The 13,918-nt window shown below is 40.4% G+C and overlaps 1 protein-coding gene and 1 non-coding gene across 2 annotated transcripts in view; one reads left to right on the plus strand and one right to left on the minus strand.

Annotated features, from left to right (window-relative positions):
- Window positions 1–13,918, minus strand: part of LOC124620022 (RNA-binding protein 42-like) — a 346,561-nt gene that overhangs the window by 277,261 nt on the left and 55,382 nt on the right.
- On the plus strand, window positions 5,419–5,493 carry Trnat-ugu. The gene has a single exon. It is a non-coding gene; the product is annotated as a tRNA-Thr (tRNA).

Genomic DNA, 13,918 nt, shown 5'->3' on the forward strand with positions numbered 1-13,918 from the left:
CAACACTGTAGGAGTCACAGCTGTGTGCAGCCAGACAGCATGTGCGAGACTGGACAGGACTGCGCGACCTTGCTGTGATGATGAAAGATACGTCGCCCAACGACTCGACATGCTTTTGTTCATAAAATTTCAAATAAAACAATTTATCTGTGTCGGTCATTTTTATTTTCCCCCGTGATGCATTTTCAGAGTTTATGCTTTCATGTTCAGGTGGAAAACAGCGATATCTTGTTACACGTTTCTCAAAACAGTTGCAGTTTCCTTGAAAAACAGTCCAACATGGACAATATAAAATTATGCTTTTGTTCACTACCAGATCTCCATAGAAATTCTGCACACACCTATGAATATCTGAGATGCTCTGGTTTTTTACCAAAAGAAACTCAATGAGACCTCTCTGCTTGGAACACACCTCCATTACAGATGCCATTTTAAAAGCTAAATATAGTAACCACCATCTATTGGAACTTCATGGAACTATGGGTGCTAAAGTGGGAATATTCCATGACATCTCACAGAAAATTCCACATTTTTCCAACTGAAAGAATAAAGAAAAACAAAAGTCTTGCATCTATTAGTGAAAACCCCTTGTACAATGGTAAAACAGTTCTCCCAGCACTTCAAAAATGTCCTCCTACCATTAGGCAAGTTAAACAGAGTCAAAATAATGTGAAAATTCCAGAGTATGAGCCTGGGCAATGGATACTACTTAGCAAGCCAGCTATAAAAATGGGAAAGACTAAAACATTCACCCCTCTTTGGGAAGGCCTTTATAAAATACTACAGCTGATCTTGCCAGTCACTGCAGAATTACAACTGCCCGAATGAATACACACAGTGCAGGTGCACACTGACCTCTGGAACTTTACTGAAATGGCAGTGATAGGCATAAATCAGCTGATATAGCACTCAAATCCTGTAAAAGCCAGCCACATGTCTCAAAGCCCCATTCTAATCGGCAGCCTGCCATTAAATGCCGGTATAATTTGCGATCAGCACCTCTGTACCAGCCTCGTTCCAAAGACTGAGCAGCTACCACATACATGATGTACTGGATTAAGACAGTTATTGCTAACTGCCAGAATTGCTTTCGTTTTAAAGGTATCTGATTAATCATTAAAATGTACAAGGTTATATTTAAAACTATGTGCCGGACCAAGACTCGAACTCGGGACCGTTGCCTTTCGCGGGCAAGTGCTCTACCAACTGAGCTACCCAAGCACAACTCACGCCTCGTCCTCACAGCTTTACTTCTGCCAGTACCTCGTCTCCTACCTTCCAAACTTTACAGAAGCTCTCCTGCGAAATTTGCAGAACTAGCACTCCTGAAAGAAAGGATATTGCGGAGACATGGCTTAGCCACGGCCTGGGGGATGTTTCCAGAATGAGATTCCCACTCTGCAGTGGAGTGTGCGCTGATATGAAACTTCCTGGCAGATTAAAACTGTGTGCCGGACCATCTCATTCTGGAAACATCTCCCAGGCTGTGACTAAGCCAAGTCTCCGCAATATCCTTTCTTTCAGGAGTGCTAGTTCTGCAAGTTTCGCAGGAGAGCTTCTGTAAAGTTTGGAAGGTAGGAGACGAGGTACTGGCAGAAGTAAGGCTATGAGGACGGGGCGTGAGTCATCTTGGGTAGCTCAGTTGGTGGAGCACTTGCCCGTGAAAGGCAAAGGTCCCAAGTTCGAGTCTCGGTCCGGCACACAGTTTTAATCTGCCAGGAAGTTTCATATCAGTGCACACTCCGCTGCAGAGTGGGAATCTCATTAAGGTTATATTTACATTTTATTCACTTAGATCCTTATATGAAGTCAAGCATTTATAAGTATTGAATGAAAAGTTACAAATGTGTTTATTAGCTTTGCCCAGTGACAAAGTAAGTTAAGTACAGCAATGTGTTCGGACAGTTTACTTGTGCAAACAAAGAAAACAATCTCATTTGGATTACGATCTGTCAGCAGGTATAGTCGTAGTGAGGAAGCTAATGATACAGCTACTTTTAATACTCTTATGATTTCTACATTCTTTCTAAGATGAAACCTTGTGTACTACAGCAGTTGTCAGTGTATTCACTGCTTTCCATTTCCTCTGAATTTTATACAGGTTTCCATGGGATTTCATGAATCAACCATTCTAGAGGTATAATACATGACCTACATTCGTATGGGCCTTTGAGTCAAACCTGGGCTCATCATTACCCATTAAACCAGGTAATCTGCTTCCTCTGCAGCGTGATCTTGCATTCATGATGAAGGAAAAATTGCCCAACTCACCAGTTCCAAATCTCAACACTATTTCTATTCTCTAGTACAGTGTGTCTATTCCCTAGCAAAATATCTATTACAAAACCAAACTCCATGGTTTCAATATTCATACATTGTTGGGCACATCAGATCTGTACATTAACATCAGACCTACAACTGGGCTAATGAAACCACTATTATCTATAACTTTCCACTCAGTGCAATAATACCACTAAGACTTACCTGCAATAATTAATATTTTTACTATAGTGTATTTCCTGGTTTCCCAATGAAGAGCACAAAACAGATGCATCATACAGCAAAAATTACTGATAAAATGCAACAGCTGCTTCTCATTGGAATTTTCAACTTGGAATTCACTTGTATGTAAAACTATCCTACAAATGAGCTTCCAGAAGCTGTAGACTTGGTGGTGCTGCGCAAATCTGGTGATTGCCAGGATCCGCACTGAGGTACACAACGTTGTGTATTGCTGTCCCTCTGCTGCACCTCCTTGCACCTCAGCTCTTCTGCCGTTGTTACTCACTGTTGTGTTACCACTAGCAGCCACCAACTCTTAATTCACTTTTGCATGATTTCAATCTATCATTTTAACATTCTTGACGCATCCTAACAACATTATTATCAATGAGATTCTCTTCCTTAACAGTCACATACTTTTGGCAGTGCAGGGAATTACCAGACTAAATCCAAAAGCCAAACCTTATGTACAAAGCTTTTGCAACCATACATTCTCATCACTACTTCTTATTTTGAGAGTTTTAATTTATAATCTTTGGCCACGAAAGCATACTGCTGCTGTCTCTCATGTTAGTATGCACTAATATGCTCTTTTGAGTTATTACTATCAATAAATAATTGCCGAGATAGAGTTCAGTAAATGAAGCAGACGAAAAAGAGTGCAAACTCTCAAAAATGAGATTGACAGGAAGTGTAAAATGGCTACGCAGGAATGGCTAGGACAAATATAAGGATGTAGAGGCTTATATCATCAAGGGGAAGATAGTTACTGCCTACAGGAAAATTAAAGAGACCTTTGGAGAAAAGAGAACAATCAGTATGTACAGCAAGAGCTCAGATGGAAAACCAGTCCTGAGCAAAGGGAAAGTACAAAGGTGGAAGGAGTATATACAGGGTCTATATAAGGGTGATGTACTTGGGGGCAATAATATTGAAATGGAAGAGGATGTACAGGTAGATGAAATGGGAGATATGATACTGTGTGAAGAATATGACAGAGCACTGAAAGACCAAAGTCGAACGAAGGCCCCAGGAGTAGACAACATTCCGTCAGAACTACTAACAGCCTTGGGAGAGCTGGCCATGACAAAACTCTACCATCTGGTGAGCAAGATGTATCAGACAGGTGAAATATCCTCAGACTATAGTAATTCCAATCACAAAGAAATCAGGTGTTGACAGATGTGAAAATTACCGAACTATCAATTTAATATGTCACAGGTCCAAAATACTAATACGAATTCTTAACAGACGAATGGAAAAACTGGTAGAGGCTGACTTTGGTGAAGATCAGTTTGGACTCTGTAGAAATGTTGGAACACATAAGGAAAGGAAAACTTACGTTTCTAGCACTAATAGACTTAGACAAAGCTTTTGACAATGTTGACTGGAATACTCTCTTTCAAATACTGAAGGTAGCAGGGGTAAAATACAGTGAGTGAAAGGTTATTTGCAATTTGTCCAGAAACCAGATGGCAGTTATAAGACCAAGGGGCATGACAGGGAAGCAGTGGTTGAGAAGGGAGTGAGACAGGTTTGTGGCCTATCCCCGATGTTATTTAATCTGTATATTGAGCAAGCAGTAAAGGAAACAAAACAAAAATTTGGAATAGGAATTAAAATCCATGGAGAAGAAATGAAAACTTTGAGGTTTGCTGATGGTATTGTAATTCTGTCAGAGACAGTAAAAGACCTGGAAGAGCAGCTGAACGGATGGACAGTGTCTTGAGAGGAGGATATAAGATGAACATCAACAAAAGCAAAATGAGGAAAATGGAATGTAGTTGAGTTAAGTCAGGTGATGTTGAGGGAATGAGATCAGGAAATGAAACACTTAAAGCAGTAAATTTTTATTATTTGGGGAGCAAAATAACTGATGATGGTCGGAGTAGAGAGGATATAAAATGTGGACTGGCTATGGCAAGGAAAATGTTTCTGACGAAGAGACATTTGCTAACGTTGAGTATAGATTTAAGTGTCAGGAAGTCTTTTCTGAAAGTATTTGTAAAGACTGTATCCATGTATGGAAGTGAAATATGGATGATAAATAGTTTAGACAAGAAGAGAACAGAAGCTTCCGAAACGTGATGCTACAGAAGAATGATCACGATTAGGTGGGTAGATCACGTAAGCAATGATGAGGTACTGAATAGAGCTGGGGAGAAGAGGAATTTGTGGCACAACTTGATAAGAAGAAGGGATCGATTGGTAGGACACATTCTGAGGCATCAAGGGATCACCAGCTTAGTACTGGAGGGGAGCATGGAGGGTAAAAATCGTAGATGGAGACCAAGAGATGAATACACTAAGCAGATTCAGAAGGATGTAAGTTGCAGTGGTTATTCGGACATGAAAAGGCTTGCACAGGATAGAGTAGCACAGAGAGATGCATCAAACCAGTCTCTGGACTAGAGATCACGACAACAAAACAACAACAACAATATAATAGAGATAATAGTTTTTAACCTCCGGCGGGATTTAAAAATTGCTTTACACTTGAAATTGACTAACAAAACTACTTATGGTGATACCATACCTTCAAAGCTTTAAATACTCTGCTCAGTTAGGATACACTTTGAATAGTACTTTGCAACCATTCTTGTCTTATCTCCCCACTTGCATGTTCATTTTGAACATCATTAGCTATACATGGAGATGGTATCTGTTCTTTCCGACATGTCCAAACAGATACCATTTCCATATATAGTTCAGGCTAACCGGCTGTGACCTCCTTCTTCTGTGCAGATACACACGCATTGCCCAAACTCTTAAAGGACTTGGTCAGATTGTCTGCCATGAGTAATGAGTGTAGTGGGCAGGGGCACTATGAATGTAGTGTGTGGACATTAAGTGGGGAATGTGGGTCTCACGGGGAGCGTGCAAGGGATAAATCCCTTCAGTCGCACTATCCTCTGTGCCCTCGGTGGCTCAGATGGATAGAGCGTCTGCCTTGTAAGCAGGAGATCCCGGGTTCGAATCCCGGTCAGGGCTCACATTCTCAACTGTCCCCGTTGATGTATATCAATGCCTGTCGACAATGTAGGGTCTTGATTTAATTATCATTTCTTTCTAGAGCGCGGCATGGTCACCAATGGCATCTATTCTTTCGGACATGTCCAAAAGAATAGATACCATCTCCATATATAGTTCAGGCTAACTCACCATGACCTCCTTCTTCTGTGCGGATGCACATGCATTGCCCGAACTCTTACGGGACTTGGTCAGATTGTCTGGTCTGCCACAAGTAATGAGTGTAGTGCCCAGGGGTACTATGAATGTAGTGTGTGGACATCAAGTTGGGAACGTGGGCATCACGGGGAGCGTGCAAGGGATAAACCCCTGCAGTCGCACTATCCTCTCTGCCCTCGATGGCTCAAATAGATAGAGCATCTGCCATGTAAGCAGGAAATCCCGGGTTCGAGTCCCGGTCACGGCACACATTTCAACTGTCCCCGTTGATGTATATCAATGCCTGTCAACAGCATAGGGTCTTGACTTAATTATCATCATTAGCTATTGTCAAAACTGCTTAATTCTACCAATGATGAATTACTTACTTCTTTGGAGCAGTTGTAATGCAAAGAGAAAGAGCAAATCTCATTGGAAAAGACCATATTGTGGATCTTTATCATCACAATAAAATACTCAATGCCAACATTATGCAGAAGTTCATTTGCAATTCTTATTTTATTACTCATAGGACTGGATATTTTTTGTATAGAAATGGAATGAAACATACCTCACCTCCTGATGATGCACTGCCCGATCCATATACTGAAGAAAGTTATACTCCCAAAGGATTAATATATAATGGTGATTAACTGTATATGACTAGTGCAATATTGTTAATGCTCATTTATGTGCCAATTGATTATGAATGTTAAATAAGGAAAAGGCAATCACTCAGCCATAGCAGACTGACACGTCAAGCACAGTAACACATAACAAAACAGCATTCAAACTAGCTTTCAAGCACTAGCTCTTTTCCCAGCAAATTCACACACAGAACAACACATACACCCAAATGCGCACTCCTGTGTCCATGGCAAGACTCATATATTTTAAATATATGTTTCAAACAATAGAAACTCCAGGTAGGAATATCAACAATGTAGGAAAAGATGCATTGCTACTTACCGTTGACACGTCAAGTTGCAGACAGGCACAATTAAAAGACTCTTACATAAAGCTTTCAGCCACATCCTTCATCATTAAAAGAGAGAGAGACACCATTCATGCACACAAGCAATCACATCTCAAGCATACACAACCAGCAACTCCAGCATCTCTGGCACTGAGGCCCAAAATGCTGGAGTTGGCGGTCATGTGTGCATGAGGTGTGCTTGCTTGTGTGTGTGAATGGTGTGTGGCTCTCTTTTACTGATGAAGACTGTGGCCAAGAGCTTTATGTAAGTGGCTTTTAATTGTGCCTGATGCAACTTGATGTGTCTTCTTTACAGTAAGTAGCTATCTGTCTTTTTCTACATTGTTCTTAAAAATGTGTTTATTAGAGTGCAACTAAGAGATTTGTTGAAATGTGGTGCCCCATTTCAATTTGTTCTATTTATGTTCATTGCCATACTTGAAAGCTACATGTTTCCTGAACATTTTACATCTTTATTCTCTAATGCACATTTTTCTCTTTAAGGAACAGTCTGTGCAGCACTACTTTCGATGCACCTTGCGCCACATTGCTGGCATAACTATTTGGGAGATGGCTATCCTTAAAACTACACACACGGTACGCGAAAAAGTCTACGCTAGCATCATCTTATCCGCTTCCTCTTATTTTCTCTTTTTATCAGTTAAATCATAAACAAAAAATTGATAATTCTGTTACACTTGATCAATCTAGTTCCTACTTACTTTTCTAGCCTAATTTGCAGTAATTCATTGAGAAACTAATAAGACAATGGAAATATGTAGCTAGTTAGGTGGTCTGGTATGGCACATTATGATGGATTAAGTAGATTTAGTTGATGTCATTTTTTCACAATTCCAAGAAAATTCTTTTTTAATTTCATTTAGATTTTTCCATTGCTATTCTTAATGTGTCAAAGTTTTCAAAGCAATAAACAAGGAGAAATTAGCGTTATTACTACAAACTTACAAATTGTCTGTTACAACTAATCAGCTAAAAGCTCACACAAGTTGATTTGCTGCAACTTTTACCAAGATGTTCTAGAACCCTCTCTGTGTGATGATAATGAAGTAATTCTTCAGTTTCTATGCTCACACAAATCATATGAGTTTCAGCTCATCTTCACTTATACACCAGCACCATCCTGGCAGCTATTCTGTCCAGCCTACTGCATCCATCATGTCGCAAAGGCACAGCTTATCATAAATCCAGCTACATAAACACTACAGCTGTTGTTGTTTTTAATGGCCTTCACAATTCCCACATTGTACTCGAATTGAACACTGGATGTCATGTCAGCGCTAAGTACAGAAAGGAAAGTTTAAAGGTAGAAGGAATATACAGAAGAGCTATACCAGGGATATCAACATGAAAATTATATTATGGAAAGGGAAGAGGGAGTAACCAAAGATTAGGTAGGAGAACTGACAAAACACTGAAAGAAATAAGTCAAAAAAAGGTTCCAGGAACAGATAACATACACTCAGAATTTTCGGGATCTTTTTATCCCTTGCCAGGGATATGGCGAAGTCTTTAACGGTAGCTACGGCGGAGAAGAACATCTTTGGTATGGCGCAGCTGGCTGAGGAGGCACCCTATCCCTTCCAAGGGAAAAGGGGGAGTGGAACCACTGCCTTGTGGTGAAGAGGGATCTTCAAAGGCTGAGGGAGTAAACCCTGAAAGAAAATCCTCGGATGCATTAGGCTTAGCAGGCCAGCAGATGAGAAAAAGTTGTCACTGCTTTCAATCAAAGAATGAGCATCAGATTAAAAATAACTAATGTAGACAGTACTTCTTGTTTCCCTGGGACGAATGACAGCTCTTCACAGCCTGAAGAAAAACCAAGGAACGCAAGAAGATAGAATAAACAAGAACAGAAAACTAGAACCCAACAACAAGATAAAAACAAGTTGAGAGTTGGAACATTAAATGCAATAACCTTGACAGGAAAAACTGAAGAGATTGTAGACATGATGGTGAGGAGAAAGATTCATATCCTTGGATTGAGTGAGACCAAGTGGAAGGGAAAAAAACTCTAAATTGCTAAGAGGTGGGTACAAATTATACTGGCAGGGTCACAATAAAGAGGCAAAAAATGGAGTGGGGTTTGTGTTTCACAAAGACATTGACCCAGTTACAGATGTGAGCTTTGTAAGTGAAAGGACAATTAGAGCAAGAGTGAAATTGTGAAAGAATAATTTTACTATAAACCAAGTGTATGCACCTCAGCAAGGGTGCAATAAGGAAGAAAAGATAAAATTCCTTGAAGAACTGGAAGACCAAGTAAGGGAAGATAACATTATGGTAATTGGGGATCTGAATGCTCAGATCGGCACAGTTAGAAATGGATATGAGGAGGTGATGGGCCCTTCTGGATATGGAAGACGAAATGATGAGGGTGAAGAAATTCTAAATCTGTGCATAAGGAATCATCTTTTAGTGAAGACTACATTCTTCAAGAAACAAGTTAGCCATAAGATTACTAGATATGGCTGATGTGGCAAATCTAAGGCAGTTATAGACTATATATTAACGGACAAATTAATTGGAGGAAAAGTAAGGGACACTAAGTCATACCAAGTGAGCACTTGGATAGTGGCCACAGGTTCCTGGTAGCTGATCTAAATTATAAGATGAAAAGTTTGAATGCTGCACGAAGAATGCCAAAAATTGAGGAGTGGAAGTTGAAAGAAGAAGAAAATAAGAAAAGTTTTTAAAATCTAGTAGCACAAAACTGTCAAAAACTAAAAGAGGTAGTGTAGAGGAAAAGGGGAACCTATTTAAAACATCAGTAGTTAACAGTGCTGTGCAGATATGCGGCAAAACAAAGGGTAAAGTGAAAGACAAAGAAACCAGTTGGTGGAACAATAGAGTAAAAGATGCAATTAAAAAAACATAATATGGCAAAGAAAAACACGGCATCTGAAAAAAGAAATCAGAACCTGGGGCTGGTACCAAAAGACGAACACAAGGTGACAACATCGGAGAAGGAATACCAACAAAAACTCCTAGCAAAGAGAGTTGTGAAAGAAGAAAAGGAGAAGAGTTGGGAAATATTCACCCAGAAAATAGAGCAGGATAGCAAAGAGAACCAAAAACTGCTATATGGCTTATTGAAAAGTAAATGATCTGACAGAGAAGACATAAAAGCGATTGAAATACAGGATAAGGATATTATCAGCGACATGGAAGGTATCAGAGAAGAGACGAAGAATTATTTTGAAATCTTACTGAATGAGGAAGATGCACAAGAAAGTGATACCGAAATCATTGAATTGGAGGAAGAGCAGGATACGATCTCTTGGTTAGAAACTGAGAATTCCCTGAAACAGATAAAAAGTGGGAAGGCTGCTGGAGTAGATGAGCTGACAGTGGATATGATTAAAGCCGCAGTAATCCGTGGAATACAATGGTTACACAGGGTGCTGGGGGTGATATGGAAAGAAAACAAAGTGCCGGGTGAATGGAAAAAAAGGAATTATAATACCATTGTTCGAGAAAGGTAGTAGAAAGAAATCCACCAACTAACGAAGAATCACACTGTTATCATACTGTCTCACGATAATGGGAAACGTCATAGAAAAGAGATTGTGGAAAATTCTAGAACACCAATTAGAGAAAAAACAGCATGGGCTCAGAAGTAGGGGAACGATAGATCTCAGTTTCTCCCTCCGTCAGTTGATGGAGAAATATTGGGAAAAAGGAAAGGACTTGATAGTAGTATTTGTGGATTTGGAAAAAGCATATGACAGTGTACCAAGGGATAAAATATGGGAATGCTTGAGAAAACATAATGTTCCTGATTCATTAATTAAAAAAGTCCAGCTGCTGTACGATGGATGTGAGAGCAGTGTACAAGTAGGAGGTGGAAGATCAAAATGGTTTAAGACAAAGAGAGGTGTTCAGCAAGGCAGTTCGTTCTCCCCTTTACTCTTCATTACACTTATGGACACAATCATGAAAGAAATCAAGGAAGAAGAAAATGAAGATCTCAATGCTTTTGTTTTTGCTGATGACATCGCCATTTGGGGAGCGATGGAAATGGAGGTTCAGAGGAGACTAGATTACTGGAACACAAAACTTAAAAAATTCAAGTAAACTGTGAGTAGGAACAAGACAGTGACAATGAAGATGAGCAGGACACTCACACCTTGTCACATCATACTGGAGGGGGAGCAGGTCGAATGTGTAAAAAGCTTCCGTTATCTGGGTAGCATCATATCATGCAATGGAAGTTCCAAACTAAAAGTCTTAAACAGAATAACAAAAGGATCTAGCTTCTTCCACCAAGTATGAAATCTAATCTGGGACAACGAAGTCCCTCAAAGAGCCAAATGGACCATATATAAAACTTACCTCCTGGCAATCATTATGTATAGTCTAGAGGCCTGTTTCATAGATAAGAGAGAAGAGAGTCAAATACAAGCATGTGAAATGAAGTTCCTTAGGTCAGCTCTACAAAAAACTAGGAGAGACAGAGTCAGGAATGATTATGTAATGAGAGACCTGCAGGTGACATTGACTACAGAGGAGAGAATGATTGCTTTGAGATTGAAGTGGTTCGGTCATGTGAAGCGAATGCACCCGACTCGAACTCCACGCTGGTATTTGGAGATGGAGGTATCAGGAAGAAGACCAATTGGTCGGCCTAGAAAGAGATGGGCAGACCAGGTTAAGGAAGCTCTCAAGATGAGAGGAGTAACGTGGGATGTCGTGGAGAGGGAAAAGCTATACCAGGACAGAAACCAATGGAGGCATATTGTTCACAAAGTTCCTACCCAGCTTGCTGGAAGGCAATCCTGATGATGATGATGACGATGATGATGATGATGATGGAAGCCAACCATAACAAAATGATCCTACCTGGTGCACAAGATACACAGAGAATTCAAAGTTAAATGAACCAAGTCCATTTTGCACTATTTTTTAACAGAGCCCCCTAGTGTGTAGTAAAAAAATGTTTCTTTTCAGTGCAGTATTGAACCAAGTTCACAGTCACATAGTCATTCACCTGATTTCAATGTAATAACATGTAACGATAAAGTTTCTAGAACTTGCTATTATATTGTTAATGGTATGCCTTAACTCACCCCACATCTCTATAGGTTCCCCTGTTTGATGGGATTTACAAAACAAAATGAATAAATGAATAGAGTTTTAATTTATCAGATGGCTGAACATACTGGCAATGACCATGGTGGGACCCACACTGGGAGTTGCAAATGCCGCCACTATGGGCACTCCAAATAAAACATGTTGGAAGAGCATCAACAAAGGACAAAAAAGAATAAAGTAGCAGACAGCTTCACAGGATATAGTGTTTTCTTTTAATACAAACAACTGGAGTGTTGCTGTAATTAACTGCTGTCTCACAGTGATCATAAAACATCGTCAAAACTATCAAAGAATCCTGTTACTCTTTACTTTGTACATCAGTGTCTTCCCGAATTACATACAGTGTGACAATGCACTGTATTCTGATGACATGACACTAATTACAATTGAAGAAACTATACAAGATGTCTTCGAATGGAACAAAGCAGTAACTGAAATGAGTAGTGACTGGTGCAGGGTTAATTTTGCAGGGTTAATTTTTTTTATCTATAAATAAAATAACAATAGGAGAAATTAATGTCACCCTGAAGACATTTAAACACCATAGGAAAAAATTCAAATTACTGGAATTACATGTAGATCAAAAACTCAGTTGGGATGCACATACAAACTACTTACGTGGCAAACTTGCTTGAAATGAGTCACATTATTAGTAAAAACTTATTCACTTCCACCACCCCGGACTGGAACAACAGAACCACATCATTCACCACAACTTTGATTACCTATCATCATGTACTGAAATGAGGGGCATCCTACCCAAGATCCTTTCCACCCTTCCTAAAGTGTTGTTCTGTCGCCCACCCAACCTACGTAACAACCTAGTCCATCCCTATGCCACTACCAATCCCAACCCCGTGCAACAAGTATCATATCCCCGTAAAAGATCCAGGTGCAAGATCTGCCTAATCCACCCACCAAGGTTTTTCTGTTCCAGTCCTCTCAAAGGTTTATCCTACCCTACTAGGGGCTGGGCCACCTGGAAAGCAGCCATGCCCTTTACCAGCTGCAATTATTGCATAGCTTTTTATATTGGTACGACTAAAAACCAGCTGACCGCCAGGATGAATGGCTACTGCCAAACTGTCGCCAGCACAACATAACATGTTTGGTTTTAGTAACTGCTTCACTACACAAGTGTAGCGGCAGCCGCCGAGCCGAAAGGATGTGCAGCAGCAGCAGCAGCACTTGTCTGATAAACTGTAAATTAATTTAGTCTTTGTTTCTTGTTCATGTGCTTCTACAAAGAAGTGAACTGTACATGTGTATTTTACTGTGTAGACTAGTGGTTGGAAAATTAATCATAGTTTTTGTTGTTGCATAAGTCTTGTGAATATCCTTGTGTAGGGCGGTTTCCTAGCATAAATTTTACCATTGCCAGAAACTCCGTCATGCCACTAAGTTCTAATTTTGTGCTGGTACACAGCACACAGTTTAGATCAGTGCATTCTAGTTTGAATACTTATCTTGTGCAGTAATTTTCTGGCAAACAGGATTTCTAATAACATGTATCTGTAAATACATCAACTTCAGTAGAGAAACTTATTTCTGTTTAATAGCTTGCGGCCTCAGAGTACAGTGAGAAATCTGCACAGCAACTTTTATTCTCCTTTGGTATATGTTCAAACTCAGTAGTGCAATTTGATGCTTTATATCTATTTTATACACAGTACGATATGGCTAGGGACTGTGCTTGTGGTGAGCAGACACAAGGAGAGTTGGCTGCTCTCCGTAAACAGAAACAGCTGGACGCTGTGTTGGTTACTGTCGACAAGCTTCCAGCTAATGCTCAAAGTTGCGGTGATGTTGGGGCGCCAATGACAAGACCTGCGACACCTTTGGTGCCACTGGAGTCCCCTGGTGACCCGGAAGGCACTGCAGCTTTTGATACGCAACATCTGACCGGTCCATCCTCACTCCAGAGTGGGTGGCAGGAATTGGTGGGTTCATGTGTCACTAGGCAGAAGGTGAAAGAGGGAGCAGGCCATGCGGCTGGCTCCATACTTCTTAGCAACAGGTACGAGGTGCTACCCAGTGTTGATGATAACTCTGAGCCAGCACAGGATGACTCTCCTGTTGGGCCAGCAATCGGTTTGCCTGCCCAGTCCGGACAAACGCAACATCTGACCGGTCCATCCTCACTCCAGTGTGGGTGGCAGG

This window comes from Schistocerca americana, chromosome 6 (assembly GCF_021461395.2).
Source record: "Schistocerca americana isolate TAMUIC-IGC-003095 chromosome 6, iqSchAmer2.1, whole genome shotgun sequence".
Lineage (NCBI taxonomy): Eukaryota > Metazoa > Arthropoda > Insecta > Orthoptera > Acrididae > Schistocerca > Schistocerca americana.